The sequence below is a fragment of the Drosophila santomea genome, chromosome 2L (genome assembly GCF_016746245.2).
Source record: "Drosophila santomea strain STO CAGO 1482 chromosome 2L, Prin_Dsan_1.1, whole genome shotgun sequence".
Classification (NCBI taxonomy): Eukaryota; Metazoa; Arthropoda; class Insecta; order Diptera; family Drosophilidae; genus Drosophila; species Drosophila santomea.
The window spans coordinates 11,999,967-12,018,245 of NC_053016.2; the positions used below are offsets into that span (position 1 = coordinate 11,999,967).

The 18,279-nt window shown below is 37.9% G+C and overlaps 1 protein-coding gene across 3 annotated transcripts in view; it reads left to right on the forward strand.

The window, feature by feature from the left end:
* Positions 1-11,757: 11,757 nt before the first annotated feature.
* LOC120458090 (neurogenic protein mastermind) overlaps positions 11,758-18,279 on the forward strand; it is a 68,005-nt gene continuing 61,483 nt past the window's right edge. For 2 of the 3 annotated variants that reach the window (XM_039645608.2, XM_039645610.2), the window contains exon 1: positions 11,759-12,287. The gene's annotated coding sequence lies outside the window, so the exon portion shown is untranslated. Of the gene's footprint in view, positions 12,288-18,279 lie in introns of all 3 variants that reach the window. The other variant, XM_039645609.2, reaches the window with a different exon arrangement.

The window sequence follows — 18,279 nt, forward strand, 5'->3', positions numbered from 1 at the left end:
CATAATGTATATGATAACGATATATAATACTGCATTTGGAAAACATATATCAATTGGGGTTTCATTTTCTTGTAAAAATTGAATTTAAATAAAGGTCTTGTTCTTCAACTCTTATACATATTGTATACCCACTTAAATCGAAATATGTATTAGTGAATATTTAATAAATCTTACACTATACGCTGTACTTTACTTTCTATAAAAAAAAATAAAATGAATAAAGTAATTAAGACTAAAGACAAAAATCTGCACTAAAGAAATTTATATTTTTTGTTTTTTTTTTTTTTTTAACACAAAATAACAGTTGTGATTATTTTATTTTAACAGAGCTCAAACACATTTAGATACTTACATATGTAGATACTGTAGCTACTTCACAAGTAATGATTATGTTATGCTACTTACTGGTAAAATTTTGACTCATAGTATGTACATATGTACATTTATATGTATCTCACCTTCATATGTAGAACATATTTTTAAAATCACACAGAAAAACAATGAATTATTCAAAAACAAAAGACATGAGCTTGATTACAAAAGGCAAGAAATTATGTAAAATTAACCAAATATGAAAAGTTTATGATTATAAAGAGTAAATATTTTGAGATATCTGTATCCCTGTGATCTTTTGAAGTGCTTTGCAAGTTGCCTGCGATTTCTGGTTCTCCACCTCCGAGCATTGAGTTGCTCCTGCCACATTCCCAGCATCCTGCCACATTCTCTGCAACCTGCCGCCCACAAGGAGTCCCGCCCACTTTGCTCCTTCGCTCATCGACTTGCGGCCGCAACGCGAGTTGTGTTGACTGTTTTTTTAATGAGCCCGGTTTGTTTATGGGCGTGTAAATGTGAGTGTTTTACACTTTCGAATCCGTGTGCATTGGAGCTCCTCATGCGAACGCCTCTGTGTTTGTGTATGCATAATAATGGCCATTAAAATTAAGTAATTGACGCAGGCAGCGAGCAGACGACACCGCTTAAGGGCCAAAAAGGTGTGGCGGGGAGGGGGAGGGGGATTCGAGCGGTCTTCACTGATTTACAGAGGCAGCGCGGCAAGGGTAAAGGGAGAAGGTAAAAAGCGGAAAATGAAAAGCACGGCCAAACGCAGAATGTTTCGGCCTGAAATGTGTATAAATTTTCTACCATAAAACCGCAGCTTTTCTCCATCTCTCTCGCTCCGCTCGTTGCGATTCGCGCTCTCTTTCGCCAACTGCAGAATTCGTCATTAAACTGGAGACTCATTTTCGGTTTCGGCGAGCTCATAAAATTCACACGTTTCATTGCTTGCGATTTTGCAATCGCGCACAGTGGTATAAAGCTGTATTAAATTTATGATAAATATGATTATTCATAAAAGGTTTAAATGACTCAGTTAATGCTTTTAACTCTGTTATAACAATTAAAAAATAGTTATTACTTTGATGTCATGTTTTATTTCCCTTTCAGCCCACTGTGCGTATCTATCATCCTGGTTCCTTTCTTTGTTTTTTTACGGCTATTTTGGTAGTGGACACGCCCTCGGCCATAAGCAACTCTTGTTCGCCGTTTAATGGCAGATTGCTCGAAAAACTTGGCCCTAATTGTGGGCATGAATTCAATTGATTTCCATATCATAAAGCCCGGCTTTCGGCCAAGCAATCAAACGGAAAGGAACGCAACAAGTCAGAGGCAGAAACAAAACCATTTGTATATGTGAAGCTGCACTTCACATGGCTAAATCAATTCAAGCAGCGGTGGGTGGGCTTTTCGAGGATGCCACGGGGCGCTTATCCTGCAAAGTGCTTTCCATTCTTGCTGCTCGTGGAATTTTCCAGGACCACCCACAGCGAAAGCGAGAGCTAATTCCGTATGGAGTGCTGATGGCTGCTTTGTGGGGTTGGTATGTGGCTGTGATCTCTATATAATGCCATTGCTTATTTAGTTGCCGCTGGTTCCGTGTTGTGTGACTGCTAGCATATGTGTGCGTTTTGTTTTCCAGTTTGGTATTCACTAAATGGGCTTTAAATTAAAGTGAGCTGTGAAAAAAATATATGATTATATATGAATATATGATTATGACACTTCCTACAAGAAAGAAGAAACTTGTGTAAAGGAAAGGAAATGTATGAAAGAGGTCAATTTACCAGTTCTTTCTAACTGCATTGCTGTAACTTACTTAAAACGAACTTCTTCTCTTGCTGTTGTAATATCTCAATTGAATGAATCAAATAAGTCATTTGTTGATATCATTATTTCTCGAAGCTGCATTGAAACATCTTTACAAACTATAGAGTTTCCAAATGAACTTGTTCCCTTGCTGTTGTAATTTCTCAATGAAATAATTGAAATAAATTATTTGTTGATATCCTTATTTCACGACACTGCATTAAAACATCTTTCTAAACTATAGAGTCGTGAAACAGGCCTTCTGTTATCGCAAGGCATCCATCTGTTACATTCCATTTGGTTTTCGGGTCCCGAAGGGTTCGCCGCCTCCAGTTGGGATGCTAAGTAGCGTCCTGGGTTTCCGAACCCAACGCACTGCGCCCCGGAGGACATCGCCTGGCACTCAGTAGTAATGTGATTGAAAAGGCTTCGCCAACTGGAGCTGCCAGTTGGATACCATGTTGGATTGGGGGGAGGGGGTGTCTCCATGGGCGGCTGATGGATTCCATTCTCTGTGCCCTCTCGCATCCACTTAACTATTTCGATGGATTGGGTGGCATGATGTTGTTGTTGTTGCTGCTGTTTGTAGCTACTGCTGCCGCTGACATTTTCATTTTGCTACAGTAGTAGGGCTACTGTTTTTCCCGCTGTCGCTTCTCCTTGTGCTGTATCATTGCCATGTCGTTGACAAATTGTCTAGATGGCTGGATGAATGGGGGATCCGATCCCTGGGCACCCTGGTAAGCAACCGAAAGTGGGAGGAGGAGGCGGGGGAGGAGCCCTTAAATGTGTGTCAATAAATGTGTGTTAAAAATACCGTTAGGCAGTGGGGTCATGGTGATATGGATGGTGTTCCGAACAAGCGACTCCTGTTGCGCCCAAGAATCACAGGCGGTGGTCACCTCCTGCTCCTCGGGATTCGCCTGTTCCCGAGATGCCCAGCTGATGCTGGCAAACAATTTTCAATTAAGCGCACAATCACGATAAATAAATCTCATTGTGCAAAAAGCCAGTTTCATCTACACACGAAGCTTAGCTTAACTTGGATTTGCGCCCGATGTACAGCAATTTTCTGCGGTTTTTCATGCCACCACTCACTACAAGGGGGGGATTTTCCGTGGGCGGTGGGTGGTGGGCGGTTGTTTTGTGGTTGGTGGGAGGCGTGGTGGCTGCAATAAAACTCCACCCAGGTAGCGACTTCATTGCAATCTTCACAAGCTTCTCCTCCGGCGCTGCTAACACGCTTTTGCTTCTAGCTGATGGCTAATGCTCTGCACAGAAGCGGGTTTGTCGGTTTTAGCCAAGTTAGAGTTGCTGGCTAACCCATGAATCATACAATTAATTACTGGGTTATGGTGTGAACTCACATAAATTTATTCAGCATTTGCACAGGAGCTGAATGCAATCAAACTGAATAACCAACTTAATTATAAGCTAAGTTTTTACTAATAATTAAATATGCATTTTAGCACAATCTTACAAAGCACTTTCAGCCAGTCAAAGTTAAAGCTTACCAAATATATCTGTTTATTTAATATAGGCAAATATTTATTTATTTTAAAGTTTAAATATCCCAAGTACATCTGTTTATTTAATATAGGCAAATAATTATTTATTTTAATGTTATAATATCCCACACAGCAATAATAAAATAATGTAATATATATTGAAAATATTGAGTAATTGGAACTTTCTTTTGGTAATATTTTCCATCCTAACAAGTGCATTTGAAGTTCGCATTGTTTTGGCCACTTGCCTGTCTTGTTTGCGTTTCATTTCCTAGCCATAAATTCTGCGGTTAAGATGGCAAGTATTGAGAGAAATTGAGAAAAGCGACGCGTTGCTGAGCAATATGTTTTTATAATGCTTGATATATATGTATGCTTGGATCGCAATTTATGGGCCAACCAAGAAATATTCATCTAACCAATTTCTGCGTGTGGTCCAAATTGACAAAATGCACACACACACATACGCACAACACGCCATACAGCAGCATTATAAATAAAATAAGAAATTGCAAGCAAATTCAATCAAGCGAAATTTAACAAGATTTCCGTGAAGCGGCTGCCTTTTCTTCGCATCTTCGCATCTTTCCCTTCTAATGGATAGAAGCTGCTCATCCCCGGCCACAAATTAAGCAAAACTTTGTACACCCCCTCCGGATTCCTGATCCTCACAGCAGCTCCCCTATCAAAATAAAAAGGCAGCAAACTTGATTTCGCTGTAGGAACATATCTTATAAAGTAAATAATAAATCAGCGACCAGACGATATACTCGTATATGAAAATGAAAGAAGTGTACATAATGCTGCGGCGATTCCCACACATACTTTTCGGGGATTGAGATGCTGAGAAAGAGGCTCCTAAAACCTACATACCCATAGAAGATTTAGTGGCTTCGTCTTCTGGCTCTCGTTTGCTTAGGTAGCTCAAAAGGAAGTAAACAGGATTTGAGCTTTACCAGGAATCTTTTCTTTCTTATTTTCATCTTTTTTTGCTCTTTTCCTTTATTTTTGATTTTTTGCTTTTTTGGTTTTTGTGTCGTGTTGTTGGTGTTTGTTGTTGGTTGTGTCTTTAACCTCTCGGACATTAGGTACCAAATAGTTTGATATTCTTCTCCTTTCGGTCTTGGCTTTGCCTCCGTTGGTATTTACTTAAGGAAATTCGATATATTTAAATATGTATATTATTTTATGGGCTCTTTTCTGCTGCTGCTGGCTGTTGGCTGTTGGCGCTCCTCGCCCGGGGGTTCTCTTAATGAATTCTGTGAATTTTAATAAATGATAAGACTCGTGTAATTTGAAGACATTGTACCTAATTTCTGTCATTTTTTTCCCCCACCGGTGGTTATGTGTGAGAAAATTTTTAGAAGATTGGTTTGAATATTTATGCGAACGCTAATGTATATTGCTTTTGGTTTTGTATACAAGACTCAGTCACTTGATGCCCTCGTTTCGCAGAATTTTACTGGCACTAAAATCGGTTTATAAAAGGGGTTTTTAAACTAAAATACACATTAGAACTGAAGTTATAAAGATAGTTAAGTAATTTTCCATAGCTATTTACTTATAATTTCTTCAAGCTGGCTTAAATTTAAGCTTTTTCCTGCATTTACTTTGCTCCCCTTAATTCACTTGGAATTTATAATCACATTTTATAGATGCGAGAAAAAAAAGAGGCAATTTCCATAGGTGTGGCATTCCGCATTTGATCAATTATTCATTAAAATGCATTCCGGACTCGGTTTGTATGGACATTTCCTATTTACACCAGTCGTGTTGTTTTCGGCTTTCATTTTCCATGCTTTTCTGCACAAGTGAGCAATTATTTGTGCAACATAATTAAAATTTTATTAATTCATAAACAAATGCGCAGAGAGCGTACACAACTGGGATGCAAAGGGGAGGCGGAGGACTCCACATTGCACTTGCCTTTCAGCACTTCATCAACGCCAAATGTTGCTGCAGTTGCCGCATGTTGTTGCCGCTGTTGTTGCCTTTGCATCATTCATAAAAAATGCCATAAACGCAGACAGAGGCAACAACATCAGCACGTAGAGTAGCCTCACCTCATCACCTCAACTCACCTCTTCAGGTGCGAATTTGCCACTCAACCCATCCACCTGCCTCCCCTTCCCTGCCCTTCCACCCATCGCCCCCAAAGCAAAGGCTTATCCATCGGCCTCGCCACCTTGTCAATTTTACATGTAGAGCACGTGTCGCTGCTCGTGCTCAGTTGTTGCTGTGCTGTTGCTGTTGCTGTTGCTGTTGCTGTTGCTGTTGCACTTGCTGCTGGCAATGGGAATTTCTTCCTCGACTCTAATTAAAGAGCTCTTCGGTGGAGCTCCTTGAACCTGCAACACCATCAAATGAGTAACTGCCACACAGAAACTTTTAATTTGATACGAAAAATATTCGCAAACCAAGAAGGAACGCTATTGTTGAGTGTCTCGACTATTAGATACCCGTTTCTTAACTCCATACGGACAGGACGGACACACGGACATGACTAGATCACTGAAACTCACTAAGGTTTTGCTGGATTAGTTAGAATTTCGCTTCAACTTTGGAAAAAATTACATTTGTACCCTATTTATTTACCCTATCATTGCTTTTGTATGATTATAGCCTAAGTAACGTATAACGAGTATTTCGACTATCATATACCTCTTACATAGCCAGCGAGATAGAGATGTGCAAGTTGAAAAACAACCGTTTTCATTAAGAATTCCGTTTTTTTTGGCGTTAAGGTGGGCGTGGCCAATAGCAAATAAGCTGATACTTTCCAAGATTGCTAGTATACCCTGTAACGCTACAAATGGCGAGTACTAGAAGACAAAAACACGCTTTTTTCTATCTTTCACGGTTGCAACACCTGTCGAATTGTGGACATCAGCATAAATAGAATCCAAATAAAACAGAGCCGGAGGAAATACATATAGTATACGAATATATTGAATATAAAGCTCGCTGCGAGAGCAGACACAGAGAAACCCCAGCAAAAAACAATAAAAAAAACAGCGAACACCGCAAATACGAGCCAGAAGAAATGCACACAGCACAATATTAAACAAACGGCACGAACAAAATATTAACAAAATATAACTCTCGAAAATAGGTGAGAAAAAAAGGATAGAAAGTCGAAACAAAGCCATGTGTGCTGAAACTTAGACAAACACGAATGTCAGCAAATAGAGCGAGATTCAATATTTACTAAATGCCAAATGGAATTTTCTGTCAGCGCGAATTTGATACGCGTGTCAGGAACAATCGTTTGGATAAACAATATAAAAAAATTACATTTAACATTTCGAATTCACAAATAAAACATTATTTTTGTTAAACAAAACAAAAATAGTGGCTATTTTGAGCCTTAAACTCAAACACTTTGAGTCTGCACTAATTTAAAAGAGATAAAAAGTGCAGCAAAGTAAAATATGAATATTACTAGTTTCTTTGAGTTTCATGATGGAGTATTATACATTTTTGTAAATAAGTATCAAATATATATCTAATATTTATATACAAGTGGAGTATGATTACCATGAAAAAGTCCGTTCAATGTTTTCCGCAAACAAATCCAAGGCAAAGGCCCTGGCAAGCAAACAATCAAAAAATAGAAACACAATCATTTTCGCATGAAGTTTGGCCAAAACGCCTTCGTTTTTTGGGTTCCCGGCTTTGATTTTAATTTCGTTGCTGGTCGGTCTATCGTGGCCAACAGAAGGTGGGTCTCCAAAGGGGGGTTCCAAAAACAGGGGGGAAATTTATGGCGTCACGTTAGCAACTACTGGTTTTGATTTTTATTTTTAGAGTTTTGCCTGCTGCGGCGCTCCAACAATTTGCCGCTTTATAAATTGCCTTTTTCAAATTCACTTTTTGCTTGCTGCTCTTTTTTCTGTCCATACTCATGCTGTATACTTATACTTGAGTTGGATCAGGTAAAAGTTAGAACCAAATTCAGCTTAAGATCATGGCTAAGATCTACGAAAGCTTGGAGGAAAACTCAGTCGGTTCGAATGTTTTTTACCCACACCTTTCTGCACTCCACATTAGGGTTTTGAGTCATTTTGTGTCTAATTGTTGGCCACATTAACAGAATAAAAAAGCCAACGTAGACATAAAGAAAATGGCAAGTATAAAGTTTTTAAAGAGTCAGCAATTAAAGTAGCTCTTCATGTGGCTTTTGCCAGTTTGGCAATGCTGGATATCGTTGGCCATTATGTGCATAAAATTATTATTAAACAACATTAGGAGGTACCAGCCAACACAAAACCTACAATTGTCATGCATAATTAAGGCTCGGAAAAATCCAAGGAAAATCTCAATCGTTGACAAAAAGAGTTAACGGCAGAAGCTTTGCATGGGTTTTTTTCCAGAGACCAAACTCAGAAGTTCGCTTGGCATTTTCTCGGCTTATAGCTCCATTTTCAGAACTTTGGAGCTAGGGAATGCCAAAAAAAAACAAAAAGGTCTAATGATGTCATTGGCAAGGGCAGTTAGCTCCATTTTGGCGTTCTTTTTACTTAAAAATATTCCATAAAAAAGTTTACACATTTACAGAGTGGCATCTCAAAGATATTTGCGGAATAACAGTTTAGTTTTTAAATAAAGACTTGTGAAATATAAAGATTTATTTACAAAAATATGTATTCTAATAAAATATTAAAAAAAATATTGGTGAAATATCAATAAACTGTTCTTGTCAAAAAAAAAATTCAAATTAATAAAGTTTGAATACTTCATACTTTGTATGAGAAAAATGATTTAATATATAAAATATTTCATAGTTTAATACCACTTTGGAAATTATCTGATATTTTCAAAGTACATGCATATATAGTTTTTCATTAAATATCTTATGATGCGCTTTTCATGGCAATTTTATGAACTACAAATGAAATATATTTTCTGGATAGGATTTGTAAGCTTTCTCAAACTTAGGAAATAAACCAATTTATAAGTGAAACTAGACACAAGAGATCCGCAGAAGGAGCCGCAGAAGTATCTAAGTAGCCCTGTATCTGCAACATATATACGCTCGTTCGTGCAGATATACGTGGACGTACTTCGGCAGTCCCAGAGCTATCTATGTATGTATGTATATATAGGTATTTGTGTAGGAACAGCTCTCTAGCACTGCACTATGGGGAATTCGACCTGTTTTTTTGGCATAAATTAATATCTCGTAAAATATTTAAGATACGATGATAATTTTTTTGTCTATTCTTATACACACCTTTACAATCAATTTGGCAAAGTGGGCGTGTCGCCGCCTTCGAACAACCGCCCACATCAGCCCCCCGCCCCCCTATCTTTACGATTTTTTTTTTTCTACCCAATATATTCTTCAGTATCTATTTTAACGTTGAAAAATAAGAAATTTTTATTTTTCATTTTTGTTCGTCATAAGGCCAGAGCCGTTTCAGTAGTAGTTTTCATATGATGTTCAACGGGCCTTGCCTTCCGTCCAGGCCGGGTATTATAAAGCTTTTTATTTCATTTATTTATTTATTTTATTTTTCATTTATGCAAAAAAGTGTTATGAAACATGCCATAAGTTACCTTGATTAATTTCAAGAAGACTGTCGTCGATATGCCCAACAATGCGTGCGCCACGCTTCTAGGGGGGCCGCATTGAAAATTGAGAGGTTGCTACCTAATAATTTAATTTTCGCGAAAAGTCGCAAAAATTCGCAAATGAAACCTATGTGTTCTAAATAGGGAATTAATCACTCTACAGCATGGACTAACACACTTACTAAACAAATTTGAACAATTTTTTAAAACTCTATTCAAAGTTGAAATTTTATTTTGAAAGTTGGACGAGAACATCACTTGATAAATATACAAATTGTTAAGTTTACGCGCACGAACTAAGCTACATATTAGTAGAAACACATAGTACACACCTCAAGAATGAGTATTCATTTCAAATTTGACGGGTTTAGGCCTTGTGGTTCAAGAAATATTAATTTTAGTAAGCACTAAAAAAAGAAGCTCTCCGATGGCATGTGCTTTGTGTTTGCAACAGCTGACTTTACAGCTGTTAATTTTAACAGTGGACTGTTAATTTAACATTTGCGTTACAGATTATAAATCTTTGATCAATTCTTAATATGTTAAAAAAAAAAATTTCAAAATTTGAAACACTTTAAAAAATACATTTATGCCAAAAAAACAGGTCAAATTCCCCATAGTGCACTGGCTGCTATTGAAATTGAAGGCGACAACGCAGCAGTGGCAGACGACGTTCGCGGCGAGCTTTGCCATCTTTTTCTGTTTATTTTTGTGCTTAATTTTGTTTTGCCTTTTGCGACGGCTACAAAGCTACAACTGAGAGTGCAAACTCGTCGCTCTTCGCTACTTTGCGTTTCTCTTCTTTGCGGTCAGCCCCCAAACACAACATGTGTTTCGTCATCAAAATGTTGTGTTTGTGGTGTTGCTAAAAAATCAATTTTTTATACGATTTTTATAAAAGTTGTAGGTGGCTAAAAATGTTTGTAGCAGCAACGTAAGAATATTTAGTATTTTCTTTACAGTCTTGCTTGAAATTAATAAGTTACTGTGTTTTTTATTTACTGTTTTACTTATTTAAATATGTATATGTATATAATTACGGAAAAGAGGGTCACTAAATTTTATTAAGAAGTATTGAAAAACATTAAGATTTCAATGTAATTAGCTTGGTTGTTACCTTAAAAATTCTGTATGCAGCTTGTACACTTTTTATTGATCATTAGAAACAATTATAAAATCTTTAAAAAACACAGCTAACAAATTATCCACTGCCAAAATGTTACAAGTAAACATGTCCATTAATTTGAAAAGGTAGAATCAGGGAACTCTGAAAGCTTTATATTTAACATGAATTATAAAACTTTCATTATTTATATTTAGCTATAAGAATTAGCATTTGTTGCATTTTGAAACAAACACGAATTGTTTGAATATTCCAAAACTGGGATCGGTTGTGGTTTTGATTTCGCCAATCCGCCATTAAAAGTCAAAGTTACTCTTGAGTTTGTTTTTGTGTTTATTTGTGTTTTGTGTGTGGTGGGGAGCCCAAGCGAAAATGCCGGCAGTTGAAAGAGCGAACAGAGCGCCGAAGAGAGCGGCCAGGGCCGAAGGCCCAACTAGCTGTACCGCTCTAATGGGGCCGCCCCCCGTCGGCAGACAGAAGGGGCTGGCAATAGTGCGATACCACGGTCTCCCATCTTGACACTTGACACAGCGCAAAGAGAGGGCTAAGAGCGCGATAAGAGCAAGGCTAGGCACGTCACACAGCTGGTGGATATGGATGTGCGTATCCGTGAGATGCATTTCAGTTCGAGTTTGTATTTCGTTTGGTGAGGTTCACTGTTCGCTACAGTTCGAGTTCGTCTTTGTCCACTGTCGACGTGTCTCTCTTTCTCTCTCTCTCTCCATCCGCCTTCGTTCGCCGTGCGTGTCTGTCCCGACTTTATTTACCTTTTAGCTCACGTTTCACGAAGAATAAAGATCAACTGAAAGTTATAGCCGTAGAAAAGTGCGTAGTAAAGGCAGCAAAACGAAGGGGAAGAGTTGGCACTGCCCAAAAAGAAAGAAGATAAAAGCAATGCAAAGTGCGCGTGTGTGTTGACGTGTGCGTGCGTGTGTGTGAGTGCGTGTCTTTTCCGTCGCTCCCTTTGCAAAAACAAAAAAGTATCTTTCAGATACACGACAATTATCCAAGACCAAAACAGCAGAAATCTAATAATCAGCTTAGGTTATCCCGTTTATTTATTTTTTTTGTAACAATTAGGGTTTTGAAGAAAATTTCCTCGTTTCGTTGCGGAATTTTTGTGTGGCGTTCCATTGCCGAAACGTTCCATGAACTCTCTTTCGCGCTCGCTCTCTTCGCATTGGCTCTCTCGTGTCGCTTTGCCGCTTTCGGGTTTCATAATTTTGTCGCTTTTCGCTTGCGTATCTTTATTTATATTTTGTTTCGTTTCCACTGCGTTTCGCTCAGTGTGAATCTTAATTGCCCACTTTTTGGAAAATTCAAAATACGAAATTCCCCCCACCCCGCTCAAAAAAAGAAAAGTTGAAAAAGCACACACAATATTAATAGTTTTTCATTCTTCTCGTCTCCCAGCAGTTTCTCTGACAAAATACTATATGATTTAGCCGAGATCTTGGTGTATATATTTTGTGCAAAATAAATACAAATAAAAACCATAAATAAATTCAAGCTAGCCTTGGAAAAGTCATTGAAAGAAATATTAAAGAAAAAGATAAAATACAAAACAAAAAAGAAATAAAATAAAAACCAAATCGATTTAAAGATATATTTATACACACAACGGTTTCACTTTGCGAGTTGTATACAAAGTAAATAATAATGTAAAGATAAAACAAAAAGCGAATTACAGTTATCGACGCAAATTGTTCAATTGTTTGCCTCACGGTCTTTAAAAACCTCTCAAAAAAAAAAAGAAGTATAATACACAAAGAAGTGCAAATCAATGTGCAAAATCAAATGATATATTCAATAATTCACACGTATAATGCCGCCTAACAAACTAAGCAAACATGGATTAACGCATTTATTGTAGATTGTTATCTATTGGATTGAAGTCAACGAGAAAGGTTTGAGCAACGCTAATCATCAACTGAAAGGTATTAACTAATTCTGACCTTCTCTTAAACATTTACTTTAGAAATGTAGCAATCTGTGGGGAAAGTGGAATTTCTTAGCTTCTGTAAACAAAATTGTAAGGTTTGACATAAGGATACAAGCAATTAGTATAAGGATTAGATAAAATGATCATATTAGATATTATTTTACATATATTCCATTTCCCCTTTTATTAGTTTGGTTGCTATTTGGACGTTTACATTTTCTGAAGTTTATTCATTTGAAGATGTAAGAAAAACATTTTATTTGAAATTCAAAGCTTTCGAAGCTTTGAGAATCATAATCAACCAGTAAACGTGACATTATCTGAATGATTTTCTTGGTTCTCCGCTGACTCAGCAAGTGCGATTAATTCTTTGGATAGGTACCCATTTGTCCATTTGAATTTCCCAACCTTTCGTCATGAGTCGTCTTTTGCAAGAACACTTATCAGAACTCTGGTTCGAACAGTAGATCGCCAATGGAAATAATAGTACGAGAGTACAGAATGTACAAAAGTGTGGAACTGCAGGCTGTTACATAAGAAAACGTGAGTCGAGAGTCGAGAGTAGCGCTGCTCGGTTCAGTTAGAATTCTTTTGCTAATACACGAGCAAACATTGTAAACTGCCTCGGTGTTTGTCATTCATGCTCGTTCGCTGCGATCCGATCTCTCGGCGGCAAACAAACCCCAAACTCAGTGCCCAAACCCAAACCCAAAACCCACAGCGAAACCAAAACCAAAACCGAGAACTAAGCCCAAAAGAAACTTATATCGGTATCACCGGGCAGCTGAGAAAACTGAGAAAACCGACTGAAAATCGGCTCACACGAATACGAATCGAAAAGGTTTATTTCATTCCCCATTCCGTTCGTGGTTCTTAACTCAGATTCTCTCTCTTGCAGCGCTACGTATCTCACAGATACATTTGTAAAGCGAGCGAGCGCGTGTCGGCTGTTTTTTGTATTTTTTTTTTTTTGTTCTTTATCAACGCCAAGTTTTGCATATGATATTGAAATATTTATTTTGAGAACATTTTATTTATACCGTCAATGAAAATCGTCAGCTATTTTTACCTAATCACTCTCTTACATGCGAGAGAAGTGAGCTCTTAGAACATTTTGCGACGTATTTTGGTTTGATTTAATTAGTTTATTGTTGCTAGACTTGGTGTTTTTGACTTCAGCTATTAACTGGCTGTCGGCAATTTGGTGTTTTTTTTCGGTTTTTAGACTGGTTAAACCAGTTTTCCTGTTTGGCGGCTCTACTCAAAATTAGTAAAAAAGCTGAAAACACCTCAAACATATATTTCATAGTGATTCTTTTTTTGTATATATTTTTTGGGTGCCCCTCAAACGTAATCTTCGCTGCTCATAATTCAATAAAAGTATGAGGAAGAAACTAACTAAAATTGCTGCGCTTAGGCTTATCGCCAATGCCCCCACCGCTCACAGAAACCAGCAAAGAACCCCACACACACAACACACGCACACCACACACACAAAAAGCGGCGATTAGATAATGGCATTTTAAACGATGTCTCTACTGTACAGTAGAGTCGCGAAACACACACGAGCAGTGACCAACCAACAATGGAAATGGACTTTGTTTTGAAAACTCAAAACGTCTGATAAGACAGCCCATTGCCCACAGAGACAGGCAAACTGAGAGAATCGAAGGAGAATCAGAGAGAGAGAAATGAGGAATCAGCAGTAGTAGAGTAAATAAAATATATAGAATTTCTACCAATTCTAATAGACTGCGGAGAGAAAATAGATTTTGAACATAGCATAATTGGGCAAATGCAATCTTGATTACTTCCAAATGGATTGTTATAATTTGAGAACCACCAAAAAATAATCATCGACTAATTTATTTGTGGTCGAATTATAGAGATTAGAGAGCCATGGGGAATAAGGTTAAGTCTTAACAGACTGGGATCAGCTGTGATTATATTATTAATAAATTTGAAAAAATTAAGAAACAATAATACAATTTTCTTATAAAAGTAATAGTAAAAGTTAAAGTGAAGCCCTCAAAATGAGTACGTTTAGGGATATAACCAATTTTCCGATTTTCTGTGGGGAAAATCTAAAGTCACACGTTTTCTGTGTTTCACTCGCGCCAAAGTTCCTGTGAAGCGTAAATGAATTTGTCCCTTTGAAGTTTTCCATGATAATTGGGAAATTAAGCCTGACCATTCGCTCTCTTCACTCGAAATCTTCGTCGTGTGTATAAGACATTTTTTTGTTCAACTTCTCCTTTTTTATGTATTATTTCTCCTCTGTTTTTTGTTGTTGTTTTGTATGTGCTGCACATGATTCTTGTTGGTTGGGACTACGTTTATAATTACGTTAACTTCAATTACTGCTTACGTACAATATCAGACCAATTTTTGTTTCTTTCCAGGTAAAACTGGTTTCTGAATGCCTCATTTTGTCAGTAATTTTTTTGTATTTTATTTTTTCTGTTTTTTTGTTTCTGAACGTATCGCTGCACGAGTTTTGCTATAATTTTAATTTCTTTTTGAAGTTCTGCGCAAATGTGCTGCAGATCTCTTAACTGCCATTTAAATAGTGGCTAAGAAATGGTTGCTATCTTGGAATTCTGCTGCATTAAACTAATTACGCGTGGTTTATAATATTGGTGATCGAAAAACTTACCTAGTAATTAAATTTAATACATTTTAATCCTAAAAAAAAGCCAAATAATATAGTTCCTTACAAAAAATCACTTATCACAAGTTAAATTGTATACGATTGAACTTCGATTAGAATTCTCAAAAGATATTCGCAGTTTTCTTAGCGTGGTAGTGCGATTGACATTGTTGGATATTTTGATATTTTGATGGTTCTCTATTTCCTTCACACATCCCCACTTATCCACATTGTTGTGTTTTTTTATTTATTTGATTTCGCTTGCGCTTTTTGTGTGCCTTATTTTGATTTGTTTGTTGTGTTGCTTTGCGGACTGCTCCTCTTTGGGGCGTTTGCCGCATTTGAATTTCATTTTTAGATTTCAATTTATTTTCGGCGTAGTTTATGCCAATTTGGTTTTTTGGGTGTGATTTCTTTAATATTATGTATGCCATATATTGTTCCCCGCTTCGCAGTGTGTGGGTATCGCGTATCTGTGTGAGTGCTTCTTCAAGCGAATTTGTTGAATTGATACTCATTTTTCTGTGCACCGTCGCTGGCCCTCGTATTTGTTGTATAATAGGTTACTCGGGGGAACAAACTACATAAAAATATTCAATTAACAAAAAACCCCATTAAATTGCAGTTTTTTGAGCCATACTGTACTTGACCGACCGACAGAAACGTGTGATTATTATGGTCTCCATCTGAGTTTTCTTCTATTGTCATGTGGTTGGCTTAGTCACAGTTGAAATACTGAAATACAGCGAACCAAATATCGCACTGCGGTGCCTTTTTTAAAAGCATATTAACTAATTGACGTCTGTGTTTATCTATAGGCAAAAAAAGAAGAAAAAAGAACGCGCTTCCTCGACCCACAAATATTTGACGGACTGACATTTGGGACAGCAAATGTTTCAACTCATTTTGGGTATCCAAGCAACCATCCATTGATGGCTGCACTCTTTTTTTCCAACCAGATCCGCGCCTCACTTGCCGGAGTCCAACTATAATTATCTTAATTAAAAATCTAAAGTCAAAGTTGGCCCAGTAGTCTCGAAAGTCGGAGCCAGAGTACCAGAGTACCAGAGTAACCCAGCCGGCGATTAGCTCATCTGGTTTTCTGCCGAATTGAGCAATCAACGTCGTTTAAATGGGCATGGAAAAGCTTGAGACAATCTCGGCTTTTGGTCGAGAAAGAAGCTCCTCGGGTCCCCCCGGAAACCAACCCCCCCGGGCCATGACCACTCATTACTTGCACATTGCTCTGTTGAAATTTGAATATACGAAATGAATAATTTTCAGCTGGCTTTTTTGGCCGAAATAATGTTGATGTCATAGGTTCGTTGGCTGGGCGTAAAAAATCGTTGGTAGGCATTCAGTTCGAGGCTGTGTGTGTGTGCGACTAATGCAAGCATCCAAAAAGGCAAAAAAAAAAAACAAAAAAACTCAAGAAACAACAACATTTGAAAACGACTCAGGAATGCCCATTATATATGCCAAATATTTGTTTTGTCAAAGTATTTTTCTGGTTTGTTTTATGGGCATTAGTTGATTTCGGAGTGATTGAATGGGCAGGCCAACAGGAAGGAGGGTAGTGGGAATGAAAGTAGTGCCTATAAACTATAGCTTCGACTGATTAGGAAGCATGAGTCACGGATTCGAAAGCAGATACCAAAACCGGGGCCCTTGTAAGCCAAGATAACTGCGCATTAGTTTCAAGAGTTTGCAAACATTTAAGTAACAAACACTGTGAAAAGGGCTTGAGTAATATAAGGCATTAGTGTGTTGTGAAAAGTTATTTAAATACTAAATATATTTACCACTTTTTAAGACGGGATGCCCTATTATATGTAAACTCAAGTAGTAAATATAATACAATAAAGTGTAACTACACTATTTGCCAATTACAAGATAGTTTTAGAATAAAAGTATTTATGCGTCATACCTTTGCATTTATTACCAGAAAACAGTAGCATTTCTATTCCGAAAAGGATCGAGTTCCGGTTTCAACTGCATTGATATCGCTCAGATAGCCAGCACCCGAAAAGAGTACACTTACGTACTAACTTCTCACCCATCAACTACCTGTTGCCTAACCCCCAATCGAAAATCCAAAAACACACACACACACAACAATTTTGGATTGCTTGGCCCAAAGGCTTTGAACCAAAACTCTATTATTACCAACACAAAAAGAAACCGAAACCGAAACCAAAACCAAAAAGATGCCATAAAGCGTGAAAACAAGAGCGACGCGACGTTTGACCATCGCAGCGACCACCTTTTGCCCAGATACTCAGATACTCGCACACTCGCAGATACTTTTGCGAACCTGGGGATCTAGAATAATTATTATGTGCGGTTAGCCCCAACTCGGGGTCTCCAGAGAGCCAAAGAGCGAGAGCGAGCGAGCGGGCGAGTTCCAAGACTTTGCCTAACGCGTTATAACGCTCGATTCTCAAAGCCCCCTCTCTGTGTGTGTGTGTGCAAGTGTGTATGTGTGTGTGTGAAATGTAGGGGAAACGCCAGCGAGCCTGTGTGTGTGTGTGAGTGTTTATAAAGTTGATTGCACTCGATTTTTAGATAAAGCTTTTCAAGGTCATCAACGAAAAAACGACGAAACGTACCCAAAAAACCAAAAAAAAAAAAAACGAAAAAGACAGCACCAACAGAAAAAACGCGGGAGATTCTTCTCGTAGAATGAAGAATCTTGAGTCTTGATCCTTTGTCTCTTTCGCTCCTGGATGTTTCGCTAGGATGGTTTTTTAATTGAAAACTATGGGCTTCTCTGCGCAGGCGACACATCTCACCGAATTATACAAATATATAAATCAAAACAAGATTTATGTCTGCGCTGTGCCGCTGTGTATTCAAATCTGGCAGTCGAAAATGAAAAAAAAAAACTGAAAATAATGCCAAAGGAAGCCCCACTACACACACAATAATTTGAATCCCGAGACAATGAGAGACGCCGGGTTTTGGTTCACCATTCCACAAGTTCTCCAGTTCTCAAGCTCTCCAGATCTGCAGCCTCTTTACAAATTATTAGACGACGACGACTCGTTTGCGCTGGCTCCTCGTCTTGTTTTTGCCTCATTTTGGCATATGCGAAAATAAAAACACACTTTTTCGGAATGATTTTTTGATTGTGATGGGTTTGCAGCTGTTGGCAGTGAGCCGGTTTGTCTTTTCCTCTCCTTGGCATCGAATTATTTTCGGTTGTTGGCCCAAGGAACCTGAAGAGCTGGACTGCTTTGCGGTGCTCACATATTAGTATCCTGTAAGTTGAGAGCAGTTCTTCAAATTTTGTGTGTGGATTTTTGGATAATAATCTATAAATATGCATTTTGGAATC